Raw genomic sequence first — 22141 nt, 5'->3', positions numbered from 1 at the left:
TCCAGTGGTTTTGTGCTCCCCTGGCACATAGTCGGTGCTTAATAAATCTGTTGAATCAGTTCATGAATTCAAATTCCGAGCAGGGCTTTGGAGTTGAGATCTGGGTTTGAATCTCAGCGTCCCAGTCATTAGCTGTGTAACCCTCGGCAGGTTATTTTAACCCTTTTGAGCTTCAGGTGAAGTCGTTGGGAAGATTAAGATGAAGCATACAATATATTGTAGATGTGGCTTTTACTAATGAAATCATGAATAGGATATATCCTACCTATTCTCCCCATTGCATCTGTCCCGAGGGCACCCAGAGGGGACCTGTCCGAGGGGGAGACGATCTGGTTTTGCCTGCGCCCTGGGCAGCTAAGGAGTGCGGGGCTCTCCTGGGGAGGGACGTGAGGCAGCTCAGCTCCTCTGCGGGCCTAGGGCGGGCTGGGCAGCCGCGGGCTGGGAGGAGGCCTTCGCTCTCTGCCCGCTCCACCCTGGAAGAGGAAGAAGGCAGGGCCGGCCTCAGGATCGCGGCCCGGGGAGCAGGCCCTGGCGGGCTGCCTGCGCCACGGCTCGGCGGCTTTGGCCGGGAAGTGCGCCCCCGTTCGGCTGCGGGCGCAGCGAGTCCCCGTCCCGCTGCGCCAGGGGAGCGCGGGGGCTGCCGAGGCAACCCCTTCGCCGTAGCATTTGTGTGATTTGAACAGAAACCCCACCCCAACGGTTCACAAAGAAAACAACAGCAACCGAGGGAAATGTGGTGCAACAGACGAGCTGCTTATTCTGAGCAAAACCGAGCGAGCGGCGTCGACTCGGAGCGCTTCCCCGCAGCTCCAGCGAGGCCCGCGGCCGACCCCGGTTCCCTGCGGAAGGGGAGGCGGCTCGTGTTTGGGAATCCCAGCGGGTGGCCCCAACCAGCCTGTCTCCAGGCCCTGACCTCGCTGAGATTTCTTACTAGGCCACTGTTTCTTTAAAAAACAAGAGTATCGGCCAAGCCCTTAATTTGCGTTTTGCAAAATTCTCAAGTTTATGGAAAAGGCAAAGGGGGGAATGAGTTGGGGCACTCTCGAAGATATTCCTGTTCACTGAGTTGTCCCAAGTGGAGGACCTTTCCCCTGTCTGTGTACTCCAGATGCTTCCTTGATAAAGGGACTCTGCACTGAAACGTTGCTTCTCTGGAGAGAAGTTTTATTACCTATGGTGAGGACCATCTTCCTTCCTCCCTCCCTCCCTCCTTTCCTTCCTTCCTTCCTTCTGTTCTTCATGCTTGAGGCTTGAGTGTCTGTTATTTGATTTTTTTTTCTTTCTGATGATGACTATGCTTTTTAAATCTATTTGCTTTTTTTAAATAGCAAAATATGACCTGACCTATTTCTTTTTCTCCCCCCGCTAAAATTTGAAGTGTTTAAAATTAACTTCTAATATATGTTTAGAGCCCCCTCATTTCTCCCCCCAAAGTCAGTGATATAATTTTTATATGGTCTTTCATGTAGTGGGTCTATTACTTCTCTACCTGGTAACTCCTGTTTCTCCCTTTTTCTCTCTCTGTTTCCTTTTCAAGGACTAGTTCAAATCTCATCTTTGTCAATTACTAGCTTGTGACCTTGGACCAATCATTTAGCCTTTCTAAGCCTCCATTTCTTTATCTGAAAAGTGGGGCTAGTAATGCCCAACTTATAAGATTGTAGGATTGATAAAATATATTAAATATAATAATGTACTCACATAAAATACACCTAATAGGGACAGATATAATACTAGGTGCTGTTCTTCTGAATAAAACTAGTTTTCTAAGTCCCTCCCCCCCTCACCCCCCCGCCCAATCCCCTCCACCCCGTTTAAGAAAACTTGAGTTGACAGTTTCCAGGTTCTGGGATCTTAGGTCAATCAGGTCTTCAAAGTCCTTCAACTTAAATATTTGTATCCTTCCCCAAAAAGGGAGGCCAGAGGTTTTTCTCCCACCTGAAGCTTCAGCCTCTCAATCCTTCACTCTCGTCCCACTTCAGTCCGTGCTCCAAACAACAGCCAAAGTGGTTTTTAAAAGCTGAAATTCAAAACAAAACAACAACAACAAAAACCCCTGAAAATCCAAGATCATGTCACTGCCTTTCTGGAACCGCTTCAATGGTTTCCCCTTATACTTAGAATAAGATCTAATTTGCATTCTCAGGAACAAGGATCCCCTGTGCCAGTCCTCCCCATCTGGTCTTCCCCCCCCCGCTCTCTCAATCTCTTTCTCTGTGCTTCAGTGACTGGCCACCTTTCTGACCTCTCTGCTTTCTGATGGCATTCAGCTCTCTACAGCCTGGAGGCGCTACTCTTACTGAGCCCTGGGCCTGAACCTCTCTTCCCCTGAACTCTTGACTCTTTCAACTCAAATGTCACCTCCTCAGAGATGCCGTCCCACTACCTGATCCCCACCCTGAGTCACCTTCTGCTTACACCTTGTTTATCTCTACAGCACTGAAATTAATTATTTATTCATCCATTAATTGAATGAATAAACCTACAGTGTGCTGGGAGGGCGGGAGAGGGGGGGGACAATTTATAAACCATCAGCTCAAACCAAAAGACCACAGAAACAAACGCAACAGCTCTCAAAGCAAGGATTGAGAGTCACAGGATTAACCAATTTCTAAAATCAAAACAACAAAAAATCATTGTTAATAAAAAGCCTGGTTCTATGGCCTGTGGTCAGGGCTTGGGTGGATATAATTCTGCCCCGGGACATCTACTGAAGGGCTCACAGAAGTGTGAAAAAGTTTGACTTCCCAGCATCCTGAAGAAAGTAAAAAATTTTCCCCACGCAGCTTCAATGAAAGTGGGAGGAGAGAATGGGTTTATTATTATAATTATGATAATTTCTTGTGTATTCAACACCTACACCGCCTAGGTCTGCTAAGAGAATCAGTTTTTGCCCACTTACTCATTTTTTTCCTCAGGCCCCACCAATGGGCTTTGTTTTCTTAACATAAAAGAAATTTTTTGTTTCTGTAGAGAAAATTATGGAAGCAATATATACTTAGTAATTGGGTCTGAATTTTTTCAAGTCTTAACTCACTCTGATGTGCCTGGCCTGGGTTGTTTAGAGGCCATTGGTTTTGATGGCTTTGGGAGTTTGTTGAACTGCTGCAGATGAGATATATATATATATATTTTTTTTTTCCCTAAGTATTTGGTTTTGATCAAACCCCCAAATAAACTTTTTTCCAAGTTCTTTCCCTTTTAGTTTACAAGCTCATATGTATTTCCAAAAAAATGTAATCCACATGGTTATATTCATTTATGCTCAACTCATCCCAGGATCACTGGCAGAGAGATACATATTTAAAGTATGTGAAGAAGAACAAAGTTTTCCTAAAATACTTTGTGTGTCTGTGCCTGGAATGATGGCACATTAGCTCAGAATCCTAAATAGGCAACTCTAATAGTTAGCTCTGTTCTGACGTGTGAAATAGGAAGATTTTAAGCACTAGACAATAGAGTTACATAGTATTTGAATTTCATTTTTTAAATAAGAAGTGATTTGTATTTACTTGTTGGCATTTCAGGATTTTCCCTTCTTTATTCAAATCCTGAGCACATACTTCCATACTAGACTAATTTTCTTATGGGAAGAGTCATGTCAATAAGAGAATATTACTAGCATGTGATTGGAGACAAGTTAACCACTCTAAGTAGGTTTCCTCCTGTGTTAATTAGGAATGCAGATACCCAATCTGCAGGGTTGCGAGGATTAGAAATAACGCAGGTAAAGCTCCTAGAATAATGCGTGGCTTGTAGTAGAGTTTTAACAAATGGTAAATGGTTCTATCTGTATGGTTTTTAGTAATATTTTTGATGAAGCTGTATGTGACGCTATCATCACCACATTGGTTATAGTGTGTGTGCGGAGAGGAGTGTGCTGAAAGGAGTGTCTACTGAGTGGCCAGGTGGCTGAGGGGGGCTGCTTTCAGAAGGGCTTCTTTAAGAAAAGCAGTACTGGTGACACCTGGGTGATGCAGTCGGGTAAGTGTCTGACACCAAGTGTCTTGGTGACTCTTGGTTTTTTGACTCGGGTTGTGATCTCAGGGTTGTGAGATTGAGCCCTGCACTGGGCTCAGCGCGGAGTCTGCTGGGACTCTCCCTCCCTCCCTTTCCCTGCGGCCCCTCCCACCCCCCCATCCCCCCGCCAAATGAATAGATAAATCTTAAAAGAAAACAAAAAACCACTTTAAAAAAAAGAAGAGCAGTGCTTGCTGCCCTAGGTATTTAGGCAACGGGACACCACTAAGCTCAGCATCTCTACAGCAGATGGTTAGTTGGCCATTTGTCCAAGGCCAACCAAATGTTGATGGGGGTCATAATGGCTTTGGGCCACACTTTGGAGGGCATTATCATAAATAATGCCTGTAAGGACCTCATGACTTTTGCGTATGTGATCTTTGGACCTTCATCTTCCCTACTTCTTAGAATATTAGCTTTCTGCAATATAGCTCAGAGAATAGGACAATGGCTTCTAAAATAGGATATAGAGAGTCTCTTTGCCCCAGCACAAATCTGAAATGGCAGTCCCTGTATGAAGCCACCCATGAACATGAGGTGTCTCCAGGCCTTCCGATGCATAGACCACAGGTATGTTGTACACTGTGAATGGGAATATTTGTAGGGAACAGTGAAAAAAGCAAGGGAAGCCATAGTAGGCAATCATGGGAAAGATGGTGTCAAACGGCAGGGCAAACCACTATGGCAACCTCCAGAAGTAATTATGGACATCTGGATTGATGAAAAGAACTACAGGATGGCAGGCATTCTGCATTTGGGACTGGGTTTTCCCAAAGGAAGATAAATGGAAAAAACATGTTTGCTTTAACTGCTGACTCATGGTACAAAGTTTTAATTCAGAGACTTTAATTGAAAATGCAGCAAGAATGTAAAAGATTTACATAGAAAATATTTTAGCATATTGGCAAGACATTAATTATAAAACCAGATGGTCATGGTAGAAAAATCAACCAAGAGGCCTTTGTTTTTCTTTTGTTTTCTTAGCATGGAACAATTTTGCTTCACAAATTTCAGTATTTAGTTATACATAAGCAACACTACCTTTCCGTTAAGATTAATAATATAAAGACTGATTGCCTGGTGTTCTGGAATATAAAAAAAAATCAGAAACCATCATTATAGAAACCTGGAATATGAAAGCATTCTTGTGATAGAAGCTTCATGACCAAGACACTAGTTCTGTCTCCCCAGAGGCCAGTCTAATGAGACCATTATTTCTCAGCTCCTATTAACCGTGACCGCTGTCTCAGTCAGGGGTCATTTGTTCGCAACAGAAGGTTGGAACAGAACTGCCTGAGATTAGCTCAGAAAGGAGAGTTTATTGTAAAGATATTGTGAACTTTCTCTCTCCAAAAATTCTTGTTCAGGGGCTATGATCAGTTTAGAAAGTTCATCTGACAATAAATACATCCCTCCATCTTTGTCTTAAGGTCCATGTCATCTGTCTCCTTCTGCCCACCTTCTCTGCAGTAACCACATTCTCCCTCCCCCCCCCCCCCCCCCGTTTCTTCTGCCTGGTGAGCAATAGGCCCACCATGCCTGCCTATGTGAGTTTAAATCTCCGGTCAGCGTCATCATGGTCTTTGTTTACTGTTTGTCCCATCTGTTTTTTTTTTTTCCTCTTTTCCTACATTCTTGTCTTCTTTCTTACATTAATTTAGTATTTTAAAAATTATTCCATTTTCTTTGATTAGCTTCTGGACTGTACACTCCTTAAATTACTCTTTTTGTGGTTACCACAGAGATTACAAACATGTGTCCCTGACTTATTAGAGTCTACTATAAATTGATACCGTTAATACTTCTTGGACAATAAAAGAGCCTTACAACATTTAATCTGATTTCCCTGTTTGGGCATTGTTACTGTTATCATGTGTTTTTATTTCTACATACTTTTAATCCCACAAAACATTATTATTATTGTTCTAAACAGTCAATATTCATTATGTTTTACCCACATGTTTACCTTTTCCATTTCTCTGCATTCTTTCCTGTATTACCATGTTTCCCTCTGGGATTATAGGCCTTCTGCCTAAATCACTTCTTTTTAGTATTTATTTTAAGTAAATATCCACTGCCAGCCCATTCTCTCAGTTTTTGTTTGAGAGTCTTTGTTTTGAAACTTACTCTGTGATAAATGAATTTTTCTTCTATTTGTGGCACTTTCTCTGTCCAAATTCACACAAATACATTAGTTTTCCCACCTTCAAGGAGAGACTACAATAATTATGAGAAATTTTTATAGTTTATTATTTAAAGGTGTATCTTTTGCCTAAAAGGGAGGACTCAAAGTGCATTTTATGACTCAAAATCGATAATGTGTCAGGTCGTAAAGGCTCAACATGTGTCAGGCAATGTGCTAGTCTCTGGGAATATAAAGTCACATAGGCGTGATGTTGTCTTCTAGCAACTCATAGTTTTCTAGGAAAGACAGGTAAATAAATGATTACATCAACATGATAACCTGTGTAATAGAATCATGCATGGGTTATTTGAGGAGCCAAAGGAAGATCCACTGAATCAGAATTAAGAGTCAGGAAGTATTTCCCAGGAGAGACACCTTGGACTGAATTTTAAAAGAGTTAGTTGTTAGCCTCATGCTTTAGTTAAGAGTCATTTGGCTGGAAATAACAGAATACCCAAATAATAGTGACTTAGATGAAAGTCCAGAGGCATTGGACATTGATTTTAGCTGTGCATTCATGTTCTTTCTTTTTCTGCTCTGCCATCCTTACAGTGATGGCTTTTTACCCTTGTTCTTTATGGTCTCATGATTTCAACAGCACATCCACAGCTCCAAAAAGAACATGCCTGTGAAGGTGGATAAAAGCAGGGGAAGGATAGCACCAGCCGCGTCTGTTTCTTTAGAAGTCCCACAGCAGACTTTCTCTGGCATCTCATTGGCTGTGACAGTGGGTCATGTGGCCACTTCTAGCTGCAAGGAAGCTGGCAAAGGAGGATCTGGTTTGTGGGAGGAGGTAACAGGGTGCTGGAAAGGGCTGTTGGGTTAGTCAACTACAGCGTCTGCATCAATCAAGGGTGGGGAAAATCCTTTCCGGGACAGGGAACAAATGTGTAAAAGTTCGGAGTTGTAACATTTTATGCACATTTGGGGGAACTGCAAGTTGCTCTGGCAAAATGGGGCCTGCCCAGGCAGCTCGAAGCATAGCCAGGGGCCAGAACCCAAGGTGCCTTGTGGGCTAACGAGTCAGGCCCTGAAGAGCAAAAGAGGGTTTCAGGTAGAAGGAGGGAAGTGATCAGACTTGTGTTTGTTTGGTTTTTGTTTTTTTATTATACTTGGTTTTTATTTTATTTTTTATTAAAGCATAACTGAGATACAACATTATATTAGTTTCAGATGTACAACATAATGATTTGACATTTGTGTACCTTGTGAAATGGTCACCACTTTAAGTCTATTTACCATCCATCACCATAGAACTTTTAAGATTGACTTTCTTAGCAACTTTCAAATTTGCAAAACAATATTACTGACTATAGTACCCATACCATACAGGACATCCCCATGACTTATTTATTTTATAACTGGAAATTTGTACCTCTTGATCTCCTTCACCCACACCCTCCCACCCCGCCTCTGGAAACCACCAATCTGTTCTTTGTGTCTATGAGTTTTGTTTTGTTTTGTTTGTTCATTTGTTTTATTTTTTAGATCCCAGATATAAGTGAAATCATATGATATTTGTCTTTCTTTGTCTGATGTATTTAACTTAGCATAATACTCAGAGTTGTGTTTTCAAAAGATTGCTCTGATGGCAATGTTGAAGTTGTCTTGGAAGCAATCCAGATTGGAGCCGAGGAGAATAATCAGGAAGCTATTGCAATAATGTAAGCAAGAAGGGATGGGGAGTAACTGTGGAGATAAGGATGTAGCAATGAACAAGAGCATATTTAAAACATAGCTATTACAAGGTAGTATAGTTTAGTTGTTAAGAGTTTGGGTTTTGGAGGGGCGCCTGCGCGGCTTAGTTAAGTGTCTGACTCTTGGTTTCGGCTCACGTTATGACATCAGGGTTGTGAGATCAAGCCACACCTCAGGCTCCACCCTCAGCAGGGAGTCTGCTTGGGATGCTCTCTCCCCCTTGCCCTCCCCCCCCCCCCCCCCCCTCGCACTCAAATAAATAAATAAATCTTAAAAAAAAGGAGTTTGGGTTTTGAGGTAAGATACAACTGGGTTCAAATCTGCTGTGCCATTTCCTAGCTCTACAACTCTGGATACATTACTCAATCTCTAGGAATCTTTCCTCACTTACAAAGAGGGAGGACGGTATCCTCTTTATAGGTGTTAAATGATATAATACAGTAGATTGTTAATGTAGACTAACATTCAGTTCTTTATATTTATATATGAATATACCCACACATTTGTACAGAAGCTAACATTGAAAGAAAAGAATAGATCTAGGAGGACCCCAGCTTTCAGGCTCTGGTGATTAGGTGGATGGGGATTATTAGAGGGGGGACAGGTTTGAAGGAGAGAAATGTAAATTCAGTACCAGAAACATCTGACTTTAAGGTAATTTAGGAACGCTCAAATGGCTTATGCCATTGGGCACGTGCAGCTTTCGCAGAGAGAATTTGACCAAACGTAGACAATTGTGTGTCATCACAGTATAAATTATGGTTGAAATTTGATTGTCACTCAGATATCAGAGATCATCTTTGGAGGATTTGGGACAGGAGAGTAGTTGGGAAAAAGACTAAAGGAATGGCTACAAGGGTGGAAGGCAAACCAGGAGAGTCACACGAGACAAGGGAAGGGGTGACCAAATGCACTGAATGATGCAGAAAGTTTCAACCCTGGCTTTTATCATTGCAGGTTGTAGGAAGTCTCGGTGAGAGTATTTGGCCGAGTAGTAGAGTCTGAAGCTGCATGACATGGGTTGGAGAGTAAATGGGAAGAGTGAAAGTAGAAACAGTGAACTGAAAAGAGTTATTTCCAGAAACTTGGCCATGACCAAAGTGGACCAATTGGACAATAGATGGAGTGAGGGAAGATCAATAGATGGCATCTCAGTCTGCTCAGGCTGCCATAACAGAATACCACAGACTGGATGGCTAAAACAACAAAAATTTATTTTCTCATAGTGCTAGAGGCTGGATGTCTATGATCAAGTTGCCAGAAACTTCCATTTCTGGTGAGAGCTCTCTTCCTGGCTTGTAGATGGCTGCCTTCTTGGCCTTTCTTCAGTGAGTGCTAGTGGAGAGAGAAATGAGGATCAGGACCCCACCCTTATGACTTCATTTAACCTTAACTACTTCTCAGAGGTACCCCATCTCCAAGCATAGCCCGACTGGGGGTTAGGGCTTCAACATATGAATTTTAAGGGGGCACACACATTGAGTCCATGACAGATGGATTTTATGAAAAAGACAGAAAGGGTATTTGTGTATTTGTGTGTGTGTATATGTTGTGTGTGTGTGTGTGTCTGTGTGTGTGTGTGTTTGGAAGTAGAAGAGCCAGTAAGGAGGGCAATATTAAAAATGCAGGAGAGAGAACATGAGCTATTGGAATGATGACCATGAGAAGCCAAAGCACAGCCTTGGATTGCAGAGCTAAGAGGGAAAGGTTGGTGCCAGTGGAGATGGATGCATCGTAGGTCTTCTAATAGGAAATTTCAGGCTGGTGGAGGAAGCAAAGTCATTTGAGAATGAAGCAATGGTCAGGAGGACGGGATTTGAGGAGAAAGTTGGAAGTGTGGTTGTTTAAGGCCCAGCTGTACCAGGAGACTGGGAATTGATAATGGTCCAGTCTTCCCAGTTGGGGGAACTTAGGTAAGCATCTTATGCATCCCGAGGTTGCTTGTCTGTTCAGCCATTACTACTGTTTTCTATCAACTGTCATCTAGAGACAGCAAATTGAAACTTGAGTTGAAATTCCTGCCTTTGAGTCCAGAAGTACAGGAAGGAGAAGATACAGTAGCAGATCTCATTATAATGGAACTTTAGTTGACAGGACTGTAGGAGTTAATGGTGCTCATTGTATTTTTGGCCTGCATCGGTACAAATACAATATATACACCAAAGAAGGTGAAAATCCCTCTCCAATCTGCACCTGTCAGGCTACAACTGGAGAAGAACATAAACTATGTTGTAGTCACACAGGACAAAAGACTGGACTCATGCCTTGCCGTGTGACACATGGGTATAGCCACCGAGGGACATCCAGCCTGGAGAAAAGAAGATTCGGCAGTAATGAGATAAGTGTTGGTTTAGTCAGTCTATCTAACTTAGCTTGTATGTGCTCTCACTTCAAAAGAGGTTTCACACCTGCTGGTTCATTGCTTCCCTCTCACTTCCCTGGGGAATAGGGCCATTATTTCCCAGACTTCACAGATGGGGAGATCGAGACACCTAGAGGATAAATACAGGAGACAGCCTAGGCAACCCACATCCAACCACTTGCTCCTTAACCATCTCATTCCTGGGGCGCCTGGGTGACTTAGTTGGTTAAGCATCCAACTCTTGATTTTGGCTCAGGTCATGAACTTAGGGTCGTGAGATCGAGCCCCGTGTCGGGCTCTATGCTGGGTGTGGAGCCTGCTTAAGATTCTCTCTCCTTCTTCCTCTGCCCCTCCCTGCTCTCTCCCTCTCTTAAAAAAAAAAAAAAATCTCATTCTTAACTTTCATAATAAATGTTTCCCCCCATCTCCTCCCATAAAAACCCTCCCAATTCTTCAGAGCCCAGTTGAAGTTCTCCTCCAAAGAGGTTTCCTCTGCATCACCAAACCTTCACTGATTTTTGTCTCCTTTGAAATTTGACAGTGTTCAAAACATTTTACTAAGCATCTAAACAATATAAAAAAACAACAGCTCTTGCTAGGGACTGTTGTACTGGGTTCTATGTTATTTTGTGTTGTTCACTCTAGTTTGACATGTGTTGTTCACCTCTGCCTATATACAGTGAAAGTAGGGGTTCTTATCTCTCATAAGGCCTAGACTAGTGTTGAACACTGAAGAGGTGTCCAATATTATGCCCTACACTCTGTAGAGGACATTACTGCCATTTTACAAAGCTGTCCATTATATACCACTTCCTTGAAAATGTAGTCTGAAACAAGGGGCAGTCGGTGTGTTTGCTTGTGAGGTGTGCAGAAATGCAAGACACGCATGGAGAATTGTCTCCCAATGGTGGATAATTCTCAAATATTCCCAAATATTAATATTTTAGCAGTGAATAAGAGCTGCCCATTATCTCCTTTGACATTCTTCTGATCAACAAAGTAGATCATCAAATCTGGAATACCATGAGATTTAACGTGATTGTTTTGTTTTTTAATTATGGACTGCAAGCACTTCTTCTTAACCTAAATCAATGCTTGAAAAAAAAAAAGTTATATATGATTGGTTCGAAGCATCTATTTTTCCATCTTAAGTTTTACTTCTGCCCGCCTACTGTTTCCGAGACCTGAGTTTCTTGGCCTTAGCCATTCCACTGGCTATTTATTCAACACCAATCCCATTGCACTGAATGCATGATCCTTCATGATGTAGCCTCAGCCTCATCCAAACACTCATTTGCTCATGCAGGCTCTGCCCCAGCCTAATTCTGGAAGCATCTCAAACATGTCCTGTTCCTCCAGGCCTGGATGCCTCTGTGTGTCCTTTGTTTTTGCTGCTGAAAAACTTGCCTCATCTTTTTTGCGAAGGTGAACTACTTGTCCTTCAAAACCAGACTATGCTTGCCTCCTCAGTAGGACATTCTCTATGTCCTCTATGCAGAATCACTGACTTCTGCCTCTGTGATCTTTCTTTATCTATAATAGCACCTCCTATATTACACTGGAATTATCTGTTTATGTAGCAATCTCAGTCAGTCTCAGGGTAGGAAACCTGTCTCTCTATTCCTGTGCCAGAGTAGATGTTCAAGAAATTTTTTCTTTGAACAAATGAATACATTAGACCTCTTGGTCACAAGCATTTGAAATAGACTCTGATGATCTCAAGAAAAAATAGATTTTTTTGGATCATTACTGGGGACAAGTCATTGAGGGGCTAGAAAACCAAGTTTGGAGAAGGGGCTGGACACAAGGGAACCCAAGAGAGCAAATCAGCAAGGACAAATAAATTTTCCTGACCATCCATATCCTGGTATCCCTCCCCTGGGATTCTCAGGCTGGGGAGAGTGTCCCGTGGGCTGAGTCTTTGTCAGTGCACACCTTCTGTCTGCTCACTCCGTGGACAGGCTGGGATGAGGTCCACCCAACCTTGTCAGCTTGTGGGGCTGGGGGCAGGTACTACATCCCAAGATTACATACAGTAGGGAAAAGCAATTCCCTGAAAGGACACTGAGATGTTATCAGAAGGGAAATTAAATGTGTCTAACCAAAAAAAAAAAAATGACAAGTGTCTGCTATGAACGAAACTTTGCAGAAAAAGAGACTGTGTGATTTAAAAATCAATTTAATATTGGATGGCTTGATTACCAGCAAACTCACTTGTGACATTAAGCACCTTTCTTTATTTTCCTTGATGAACTCAGAGCTCTTGCATAAATTTAATAACGTGTTATGTATCCCCTGGGTGTCTGATTTACTGACTTGAGCTGAATGACTGGACTCAATACAAAAAGAGCTTGCAAACTTTGCCTATGGCTTTCCAGCCATGAAGGAACTAAGCTCTCATGCTCCCTAGAGAAGCTAAAACTTCTAAAATGAAGTGCCCTCTGCTCTGGTTTCTGCTTTCCAGCATTTCTCTTCTGCTTTCACATACTTTTGCTGTTTTAAAATTAAATCTAAGAAACTCATTCCATATTTTTCATCATCTGCTTTTGAAAGCGAATGTTATGGATTTATGGTTTGGGGTTCTTTGATGTTAGAGTAGCAAACTATGCTTGCTTCACTTGTTTTTGTTTCTTTTTTTTTTTTTTTTTTACATCTATGAAGCTTTGATAATTTGATTTATTAAAACCTCACAGTCATTGTAGGGGAACTGACACCATTTGCATTGTTGGAAAGCGTCGTTCCCTTGGAGAGCTTATGTCTGTTATTATGTACCCCCTCCTCTCTGGTCCTCAGGGAAGTTTGGCATTGAGCAACATCTCAAACTATACCTCAAGGGTATTTACTTCTGGGACATTTCAAGATTTTAAATATTGTATCCCACGCCCCTCATTTATTTTTAGTAACTGCTAAGATGTACACAATGATCAGCTAGTTCTTCTTGTCAAGAAGCAGAAATGCTCCTTCCTCTTCCTTCATAGTGATTGTGGATCTGATGTATTAAAATGTGTTTTATATGGTATCTCTTTAAATGTAGCAGGGATTTGGAACTTGCTGAAGCTAGAGGATGATTATCTTCAGCCTACTGGGATACATTGTGGATCCCTGAGGAGGAGTAATGATGAAAGGGCCAAAATGATCCTTGCTGCAAGTGGGGTGTTTCTCTGTCCTCAGTTTCTATCAGAAAGGGGGGGCAGGTGGGGAGAGGAGTGGAACGAAAGAGGGGGGGCAGATAGGAAAACTTTAGCCAGAATGGAAAGCCTGGATAAGCAGACTATCAGAAGAGCTTAAACCCATAGAAAAAATGTCAGGGTTGGAAGAGTCCCTAGATGTGTTCACTACAATTCCCTCTATAACATCACTGGGTTTCAAAGAAAGGAACCCTCATGTGCTCCTATTTAACGAATATGTGTGCATAGGGGGGATATTATAAGACTAGGATAGGGGATTTTTCAGGTATCTGAGGAATAGAAAAAAATCCAGGTCATATGGAAACCGGAACTGGAAAGTTAGAAACCAGGGGTGTTATCTCTCCTCTCTCTCTCTCTTTATTTGTCAGGGATTACATAATCTCTTTCTTCTCAAGATTGGCTATTCGACAAACAGTATGATATAGTCTATTATTAGTTTCTTCACTCAACAAGAAAATAGAAAGTCAATTAGATGTGTCAGGAATTTTAAAAAGTCATGGTTTAAAAATGCAAATTAAGCTGTGACATGACATTTTGAACTGTGTCGAGAGAGAGAATCCACTTAACCTTGGTATTAGGAATATTCTCCTTATTGTGACACAGGTTTAATAACATAAGATTTATAATATCTCCCTAATGGACCCATTCACACTACCTAACTAATAACAATATAATAATACTAATAATACAACTTCTATTGAAATTCTTACTATGTGACAGGCACTATGCCAAGTGCTTTAGATAGATTATTTCATTCAATCTTCAAACAGTCCTACAGGGTAGTTATTATTATCCCAATTTTTTCAGATGAAAAATTAAGGCACAGAGAAATTAAGTAACCAAGTCACACAGCTCTTAAGTGGCAGAGTTATTCTAAACCTCAGGCTTTACCACTATGACATATTGTTTCTGGCTAGGCTATATTATCCCCATCAAGAACGAATGATAGTCACATAATCGTTGTAAATGTTCTTTGGATTTTTAAAAGAATCTTTCTATAGATAAGGCATGTAAAACTTGATTATAAATCCAAAATACCTTGGGCACATACAGATAATACAGAAGAAAGTTAGGGGAAAGAGGGAGGAAGAGTAGGGAAAAGAGTACTTATTTCCTCATATTTCCCAGTGGAGGAGATATTGTTTAATGTTACTGCATCAAAAAAGCTGTATTTTTAAAATAATAAAAATAGATAATAGAACTAAAAATAAAAATAAGTTAGCAAAAGTTGAAAGAGGGTTTAATATCAAGGAGCCCATTTTTTATTTTTCAAAACATCAATAGATAAATCAGGAAACAGTATAAACATGTTAGGTGAGTTACGTAGATGACTACCAGAAAACACAAAACTATAAACAAACAGATGAAAAACAGTTATCTGTGAAAAGCGGGCCTGGAGTGTGGATCACGAAGTGAGATTTTTACTTTTTATTTTATACCTTTCCACTTAAATGATTATTTCCATGTGCCCATATTGTATTTTATAATAAGAACCATGCCCATACTCCTCATTCAGTAAGTCCACATCTAGGTTTCCCTCCCCGAGGAATGCTCACGAAGCGCATTATAGAGAGCTGGCTCTAAGGGAAATGAGGGACTTCCTCCGAGGCTGGAACTAAGTCCCTGGAGGGGGTACTGGGTAAACACCACGCCCCGATGGTCTGGGGTCTCTTTATAGCTATCTGAATGTGTTTATACCCCCACCTATGCAAAAGTGCAGCCCAGAGGTAAGAGAAAACAAGGACCCTGGTGTCTAAACAAGGACCATCGTGTCTGAATTTCTCACCATCTTTTCTCTTTTACGTTTACTTCCAGAGGAGAAGGCAGAATGGGTCCCACTTCCTTTTTCAGTCTGTGTTTTACCTTTCTGACCCAGGGCACAATAAGCCTTAATGGCAGATGGGGTGCAGGAAGGGAAAGTAGCCTACCAAAAAGAATGCATGATGCGGGGAGATATTTCAAAAGTATTATCCCCCTTACATATATACATACACGGAAAGGTCTGGGAGGATACGGGTCACTTCAGTAGCAGTGGGCACCTCGAGGGAGATGAGTGTGGAGGGATGATGTACGGGTAATTGTTTTTGTTCTTGTTGCTATAGATATTCATTTAGTGCTTTCATATGTTGTATCCATTTTAATCATCACAATAGCCCAGCAAAATTAGTTTTTTCTTTTTCCTTTTGAAATTAATAGACTTTATTTTTTTTTTAAGATTTTATTTATTTATTTGACAGAGAGAGACACAGTGAGAGAGGGAACACAAGCAGGGGGAGAGGGAGAGGAAGAAGCAGGCCTCCCGCTGAGCAGGGAGCCCCATGAGGGGTTCGGTCCCAGGACCCCGGCATCATGACCTGAGCTGAAGGCAGACGCTTAACAGCTGAGCCACCCAGGCGCCCCTAGACTTTATTTTTTAGAGCAGTTTTAGGTTTACAGAAAAATTGAGTGGAAAGTACAGAGAGTTCTCACTTACCTACCCTACCTCTCCGCCCAGTTTCTCTTATTATTAACATCTTGCGTTAGTGTGGTACATCTGTTACAATTGATGAGCCAATACTGTACATTATTATTAACTAAAGTCTCTAGTTTACATTAGGGTTCACTCTTATGTTTGACATCCTATGGATTTTGACAAATGTATGACGCATATCCACCATGATAGTATCATACAGAACAATTTTGCTATCCTAAAGATCCCCTGTGCTCACCTACTCATCCCTCCCCCTAATTGATTTTTTTTTTTAAATCCATGTCATTCCTGATTCCTGTAGCGTTCCCACTTGCCCATGAAGTGAAATCCAGTCCGCTGCACCTGTTCTTCTCGTTACTGACTCCGCTCGCGGTGATAATAGCGTGAGTGGTCTTCGAGCACCTCATATCCTGCTACTACCGCCACTTGTCAGGGGAAAACCCAGACAGGATGAGATCCACATTCCCAGCTGTCCCTGTCTTCCAAGGAAGAGAAACCCTAAACCAGTAGCTAAAGAGTGAAACCAGATATCCCAGGGAAGGGGTAGGGGGTGTCAGGTCTCTGGTGGTCTGAAAGAGGCGCCAAGCCAGAAGCCCGAAAATGCTGGGAAAACCAGCAAGAGATGAAGATAGTGCCGGGTAACATCCCAGTCACCATGGAGAAGGGGCCTCAGATAAACAGGACTTAGGATTTGAGATGAACGCTTACTGCAATAAGTAGATACGGCTTCCTGGATAAAACCATATCCTGATTTCCAAGGTTAGCATTGGGCAGGGTGAAGGGCAGAGTCTCTTGTGCAGACAGCCGAGAATGAGGCTGGCTTTCTCTAGGCAGTGATTTTTTCAACATTTTTATCATGACCTACAGTAAAAAAATCTATTTCACATTGACATCTAGTGTACACAGGGAGTGCACACATGGTGCACACACAAACACATACACACTGTCAATGGTATCAGCATCTTCTGGGAACTTGCTAGAAATGTGAAATACGGAGCTCACATTTGGCCTATTAAATAAAAATTGGCATTTTAGTAAGGTTCCCAAGTAATCATGGTGCATGTTAAGGCTTAAGAAGCACTGCTCCAGGGGACCTCAAGCTCCAAGATGAATAAACCCCAGATGATTTCATTCCATGGGTTTCTTCCATCTGAGACCAGAGCCCTTAGTAAATTGGCTGAATACCACAGCCTGGGATCTTGTATCCCACCCCCTCAAGACTCCATCACATCATCACCATAATAACTGAATTGTATTATGGAGTTAAGTACGTGCCAAGTGCTGTTCTAGTGCTGTAAGTGTATTAACTCTTTTAATTCTCATAACAACCTAATAAAGTAGGTTCTATTATTTTGCATTTTATATATGAGATAACTGAGGTACAGGAAGGTTAAATGAATTTCTGAGGTCCCACCGCTAGTAAATGGGGAAATAAGACTACCAAAAGTGATAGAAAATGGTCAACAGATTTCTGCAAGATGGAAAGTGGGCGGGACAAGGCTATTAAATGAAACAGGTGGAGAACCTTGAGATCCCATGTCTTCTCCCCACTGGAGCCAGTCTACTAACAAAATCGCTGAGAGGCTCTGTGCTCAGAATCAGCAGGTATGGCCAAGGATCAAGGTGAAACTGGAGCAAACACTGGACAACTTCCCTGTGGGTCCCCCCCAGTAATCCTTTAGGGCAGAAAGCCCAGGCAGCTGACTCTCACCCAGGGCAAAAACAAAAGAGTCTGCCAGCTCTGCTCCCAAAATTTTGAACTGGCCATCTGGGGGAAAACTAAGACCTCCCATATAGATATTGTTCTTCTTCTCATTTGGAAATGTGGGAGCTCCCACAGCTTAACAATTGGTCAGACTTTTATATAGAGCCAAACTATTAAGTGTGAGGGTAAAAGCATTTCAGATGTGTGAGGACTTAGAAGATCTATCTTCCATGCCCCCTTCTGTGGGACGTTACTTGAGGATATACTCCAGCAAAACAAGGGAGTAAACTAAGAAGGAAGGAGACATGCAATCTATAAATTTAACAGCTCTGTTGCAGGAGAGCAGGGGCAGACAAAATGTTCTAGGATGAGAATAGTATTGCAGGCCCAGAGGGCAAGTCCAGAGTGGTGCAGGAGAGTTTTGGAGGGGAAAAGCCAACTCACTCAGTAGAAAGGATGGTGAAAGAAAGTTTGGGGAAAATTTGAGAATATGATAATGGAAAACAAAATGAAAAGAAGAAAGAGAAGAAAGAGAAGAGGAATTTCAAGGGCTCAGGGAAGGTATACAAGTACCTCAGTCAACTAAACATGACCCAGTTTAAAGCTAAATGTAAGAAAAGCTACTTAATGTGGCCCTAGGTTGGTAACTCTGGGGCCCGCAGGGAGGGAATGTGATTCCAGCACCCTGCTTTTCCAGGCACTGAACAATATTTAAATGGTTATAAATGTGTAAATACCTTTCACTGGTGTCTGACTTTAGAGTCAACTCATGGACAAAGCAGAGAAAAGTTAACAGAGGTTATACAGAATATAAATGTCAACAATTTTAACTGTGTTTACCATGTAAAATGTAACCAACGGAAGGTAGAGTGTAGAAGAAAGGAAGGAAGGAAGACAGGATGGAATGACAATTGCCTCATTTTTATAGAGTAGGGAGTCAAGGAATGCTGTTTGAAGTGAATAGAAGTAAGCTGATGAAGATGCCCCCCGATCCCACACCCCGGTAATTCTCCTAGGGGATCTCTCATACAGGAGTACAAAGTGACTCACTACAGCATTGTTTGGAACGGTTCAAAGTAATCAGTCTAGATTAAGAAGCAGGACTATGTAGAAGGTAAGAGAGAGGACTCTGGAGCAATTTATAAAATATAAATTTATAAATTATAAAATAATTTGTTCAGAGTAATAGTATGGCTTATGTACATTAAAAAAAGGCAATAATACATATTATTTATGGATCCATACACATGTATATAAAAGATATTTAAGAGGTAACATAGGTGTTATATTCTCTATATTCTTATATTTCATAATAAACATTTAAGATACAAAGTGAAGTTGCTAGAATAAGAAATAGTGAGGTAGCACTTAGTATAAAGTTTAAAATTTCAAAGTAACAAATAAAAGAATAAGAATGTAAATATTAAATACTGGGAGGAGGAGGAGGGAAGAAAAGGTAGGAGACCATGTTCGTCTTTTGTGTTGGAGGGTCAACAAATTTTATTTAAAGTTGATAAATGAAGAAAGAGGGGTTCAAGCATACTATCTATACCTATCTGCGTGTACTGGATTGAAAGCGTGTTGGTGGCAAGAACGCTCCCTTCCTGGTTACAATCATGCACAGTATCTAGTGGGATGCTTCCCACATAGTAGATGCTCCACAAGTATGTTCCGTTTTAATGAAATAATCTAAATATTAGTCTTGTTAGTTTGCAGTCTCACACAAGTAAGCCAAACACAGCTGTGCAGCCTTTAGGGCGTTGAGGTGACCCCCAGCTGGCTGCAGCCCCCTCCCCGCCTCCCTAACTGCTTCTCCATCCCTGCGCCTAAGCTGCCAAGTGCACCATTCTTTTAATGTCCCTCAGCACTGCAGATTGCTCATGATCTGAAACCTTGTCAAAAAGATTTGAAGAAAAGTGGAAAAGAATTAAGATCCACAGAAAAAGCTCTTGAAACTTGGAGTGGAAAAACTGACACAAAAGAATCCGCCACGGTCCTAGCCAAGGGGGGTGGTTAGAACAACACAGCCCCCGTAAGACGAGGGGCGAGAGCGAGGTGTTTCTGCCCAGGTGAGGAGACAGCCAGCAGCCCCCCGTATTCACAGCACCAGGGGCTTCTCCAAATCCCACTTCAAATCTTGTAATCCCTTCAGTCCTTAACGGCTGAGGATGACATCATCCGTTCCTGCGTTTCAGGCGGAGGCTCGCCACTTCTGCTTTGGAGCACCGTTGTGGTCTAGCAAGCACGTGGCTTTCAGGCTGACTTAGAAAATCCAGTCACACATGGAAAAACACAATTTAAAAAATTATGATCTTTTTCCCTTTTGTAAATGGATGTCGTTAACTTTGGATCTAAGCAAGGGCAGAACTCTCCTGCCTCAGGGAAAGGTTTGTGGAGTGTTTTTCAATATCGTTGAAGGCCTGGCTTTTTCTCTTGCAGAGAGGCTGTAACTATGGTATCATCAGAAGGCTTAGGAGTGTCAATTTTCAGGGATTTGCCTCCCTGAAAGCCATAAAAAATGGAAACAAAAAGTAAAAGGGAAGAGTATTGGATAGGCATGCTCAAATCTAGGTATCGCTGCTACCTGTTTGAGTTATTTAAAATCCCCTAGTTCTAGTCACGGGATTTTTGAGAAATAGATTTTCCTTTCTTTCCATATCGCCTCTTCATTCTGTCTATGTCCGTTTATCTCTTTACATCGATGTGTGTCTAGCTATGTGGGTGGCACGGTAATCTGGAAGCTCTGGTTAATGTAGAGGGCTCATTCATTCATTCATCAGACGTTTCATGAGCAACTGCTATGTGCCAGACACTCTGCTAAATTCTGAGTATGTAAGGATAAAGGAGATAACGACTCCTGTCCTTGGATCTTACCAATATAGTGGTAGGAACAGCCTTCTAACAGATCAACAACAACATGTGAAGAACGAAGACAGAGTCAAGTGCTCCGTGAGCAGAGGAGGGAGCAACTCACTGTGCTGAGATAACATTTCCCAGTTGTTTCAGAGAACCACCCTGGTATAAACATTTTCTGAGCCATAAAATATCTGTTCAGTTCACTCTGAGTTAGTTTCGCAGTGTTGAGTTTTCAGTGGAATGAGGAGCCGTCTTTCTGTGCCAAAACTTACCCTTATGTCAGGGAGAGAGGGGTGGATAGAGAAAAGCACAGGGAGAGAGGCGAGGGGAGGGGGACCTTGGCTTCTTGCCTGCCAAGGGACTAGTACATTTAAATTCCCTGGTGCTGTTAGTGAATCATGAGGTTGTTAAGCATTTTGGATGTGTGTGCATTTGTGTGTGAGCGTATGTGTGCTTAATAGTCGACTCTTCTAAAACTCCTTCCTTACCTTTTCTCTTCTCCTTCCCACTTCTTTTTAAAATAGAAGACATCACAAAGACAAGGAGGGGTCTTGCTTCAGTGTCCTGTTGGTGGATGGAATGATCACACTGTGACATTCATCTGAATCATTAGGAAATCTACATTCCAGAGTCTGTAAAGTCCCATCCGTGCCTCAGCAGGGACGGGAGAATGTACAGTTGCCAAACTTCACACTCCCCCAATCCTTGCTAAATTTGGACCCAAGTGCAAAGAACCAGGGTCCTGCACTCATTTATAGCTGGCAAAATGCAGCAGCCTGGTTTGTGAAAAGGACTTCATGGCCATCAAAAGCTGTTAGAGTGTCACGTGGTGATGAGTTTAATGTAAATGAATCTGAAACATCTGGATCAAATTTCCTCTCAAACAAACAGGGTTATGAAAATTGGTGGGCAAAAAATATCTTCTGGCCAAAGGCATTTTGAGTTATTCCTGAACCCAAACTGTCTGCAACGATGGTTTAAGAAGGGGACCCCTTGAGGCTGCTCTGCTTCTCCCCATAACCTGAGTCTGTGGCAAATAGAGGCGGAGCAAAAAGGACCAAGACCACGTGAGCCATCATCTTTGTGAGGCAAAAAGAGGAATTAATTCATTTAACAACTTATTGAGCACTGACTAAAAGCCAGCTCTTATAGCATGTCAATATCAGGGGATACCCAGTATCGGGGGTATTGTGGGAAACGAGACAGACCCAGACCCTGCCATCTGGGGCTTGCAGTTTAGAGACAAATTCGAGGCACACATCACACAGGTAGTGAGCCCTGAACCTGGTGGTTGTTACAGGTATGGTGGGAACTCGAAGCAGCCCAGTGAGTCACCCACTGAGTGTGTGTGGATTGAAGGATTGTCTCTGGAAAAGTGGCCTTTGTGCTGAGCACTTCAGAGCGTCCGGGCGGCTGCCTGCCGCACTCCTCTGAGCCAATCTCAATGCTTGGTACCTGGCAGGACCTCGAGAGGTATTTGTCAGATGCATGGCTTCTCCAAACAAATGCCGAGAAGAGAGTTCAGCAGAGGGGAGAAGGAGAGCGTTTGGAAGGAGTGAACAGCTCACGCCCAAGGTGGGGGTGAGCAAGAAGTTTGGTAGGTTGGAGAGAGACTGGTCGGCTCGGGAGTGGGGAGGAAGGAAGGAGGCCAGGGGAA

Source organism: Neomonachus schauinslandi, chromosome 9 (genome assembly GCF_002201575.2).
Source record: "Neomonachus schauinslandi chromosome 9, ASM220157v2, whole genome shotgun sequence".
NCBI classification, from domain to species: domain Eukaryota; kingdom Metazoa; phylum Chordata; class Mammalia; order Carnivora; family Phocidae; genus Neomonachus; species Neomonachus schauinslandi.
This window is presented reverse-complemented; position numbering follows the sequence as displayed.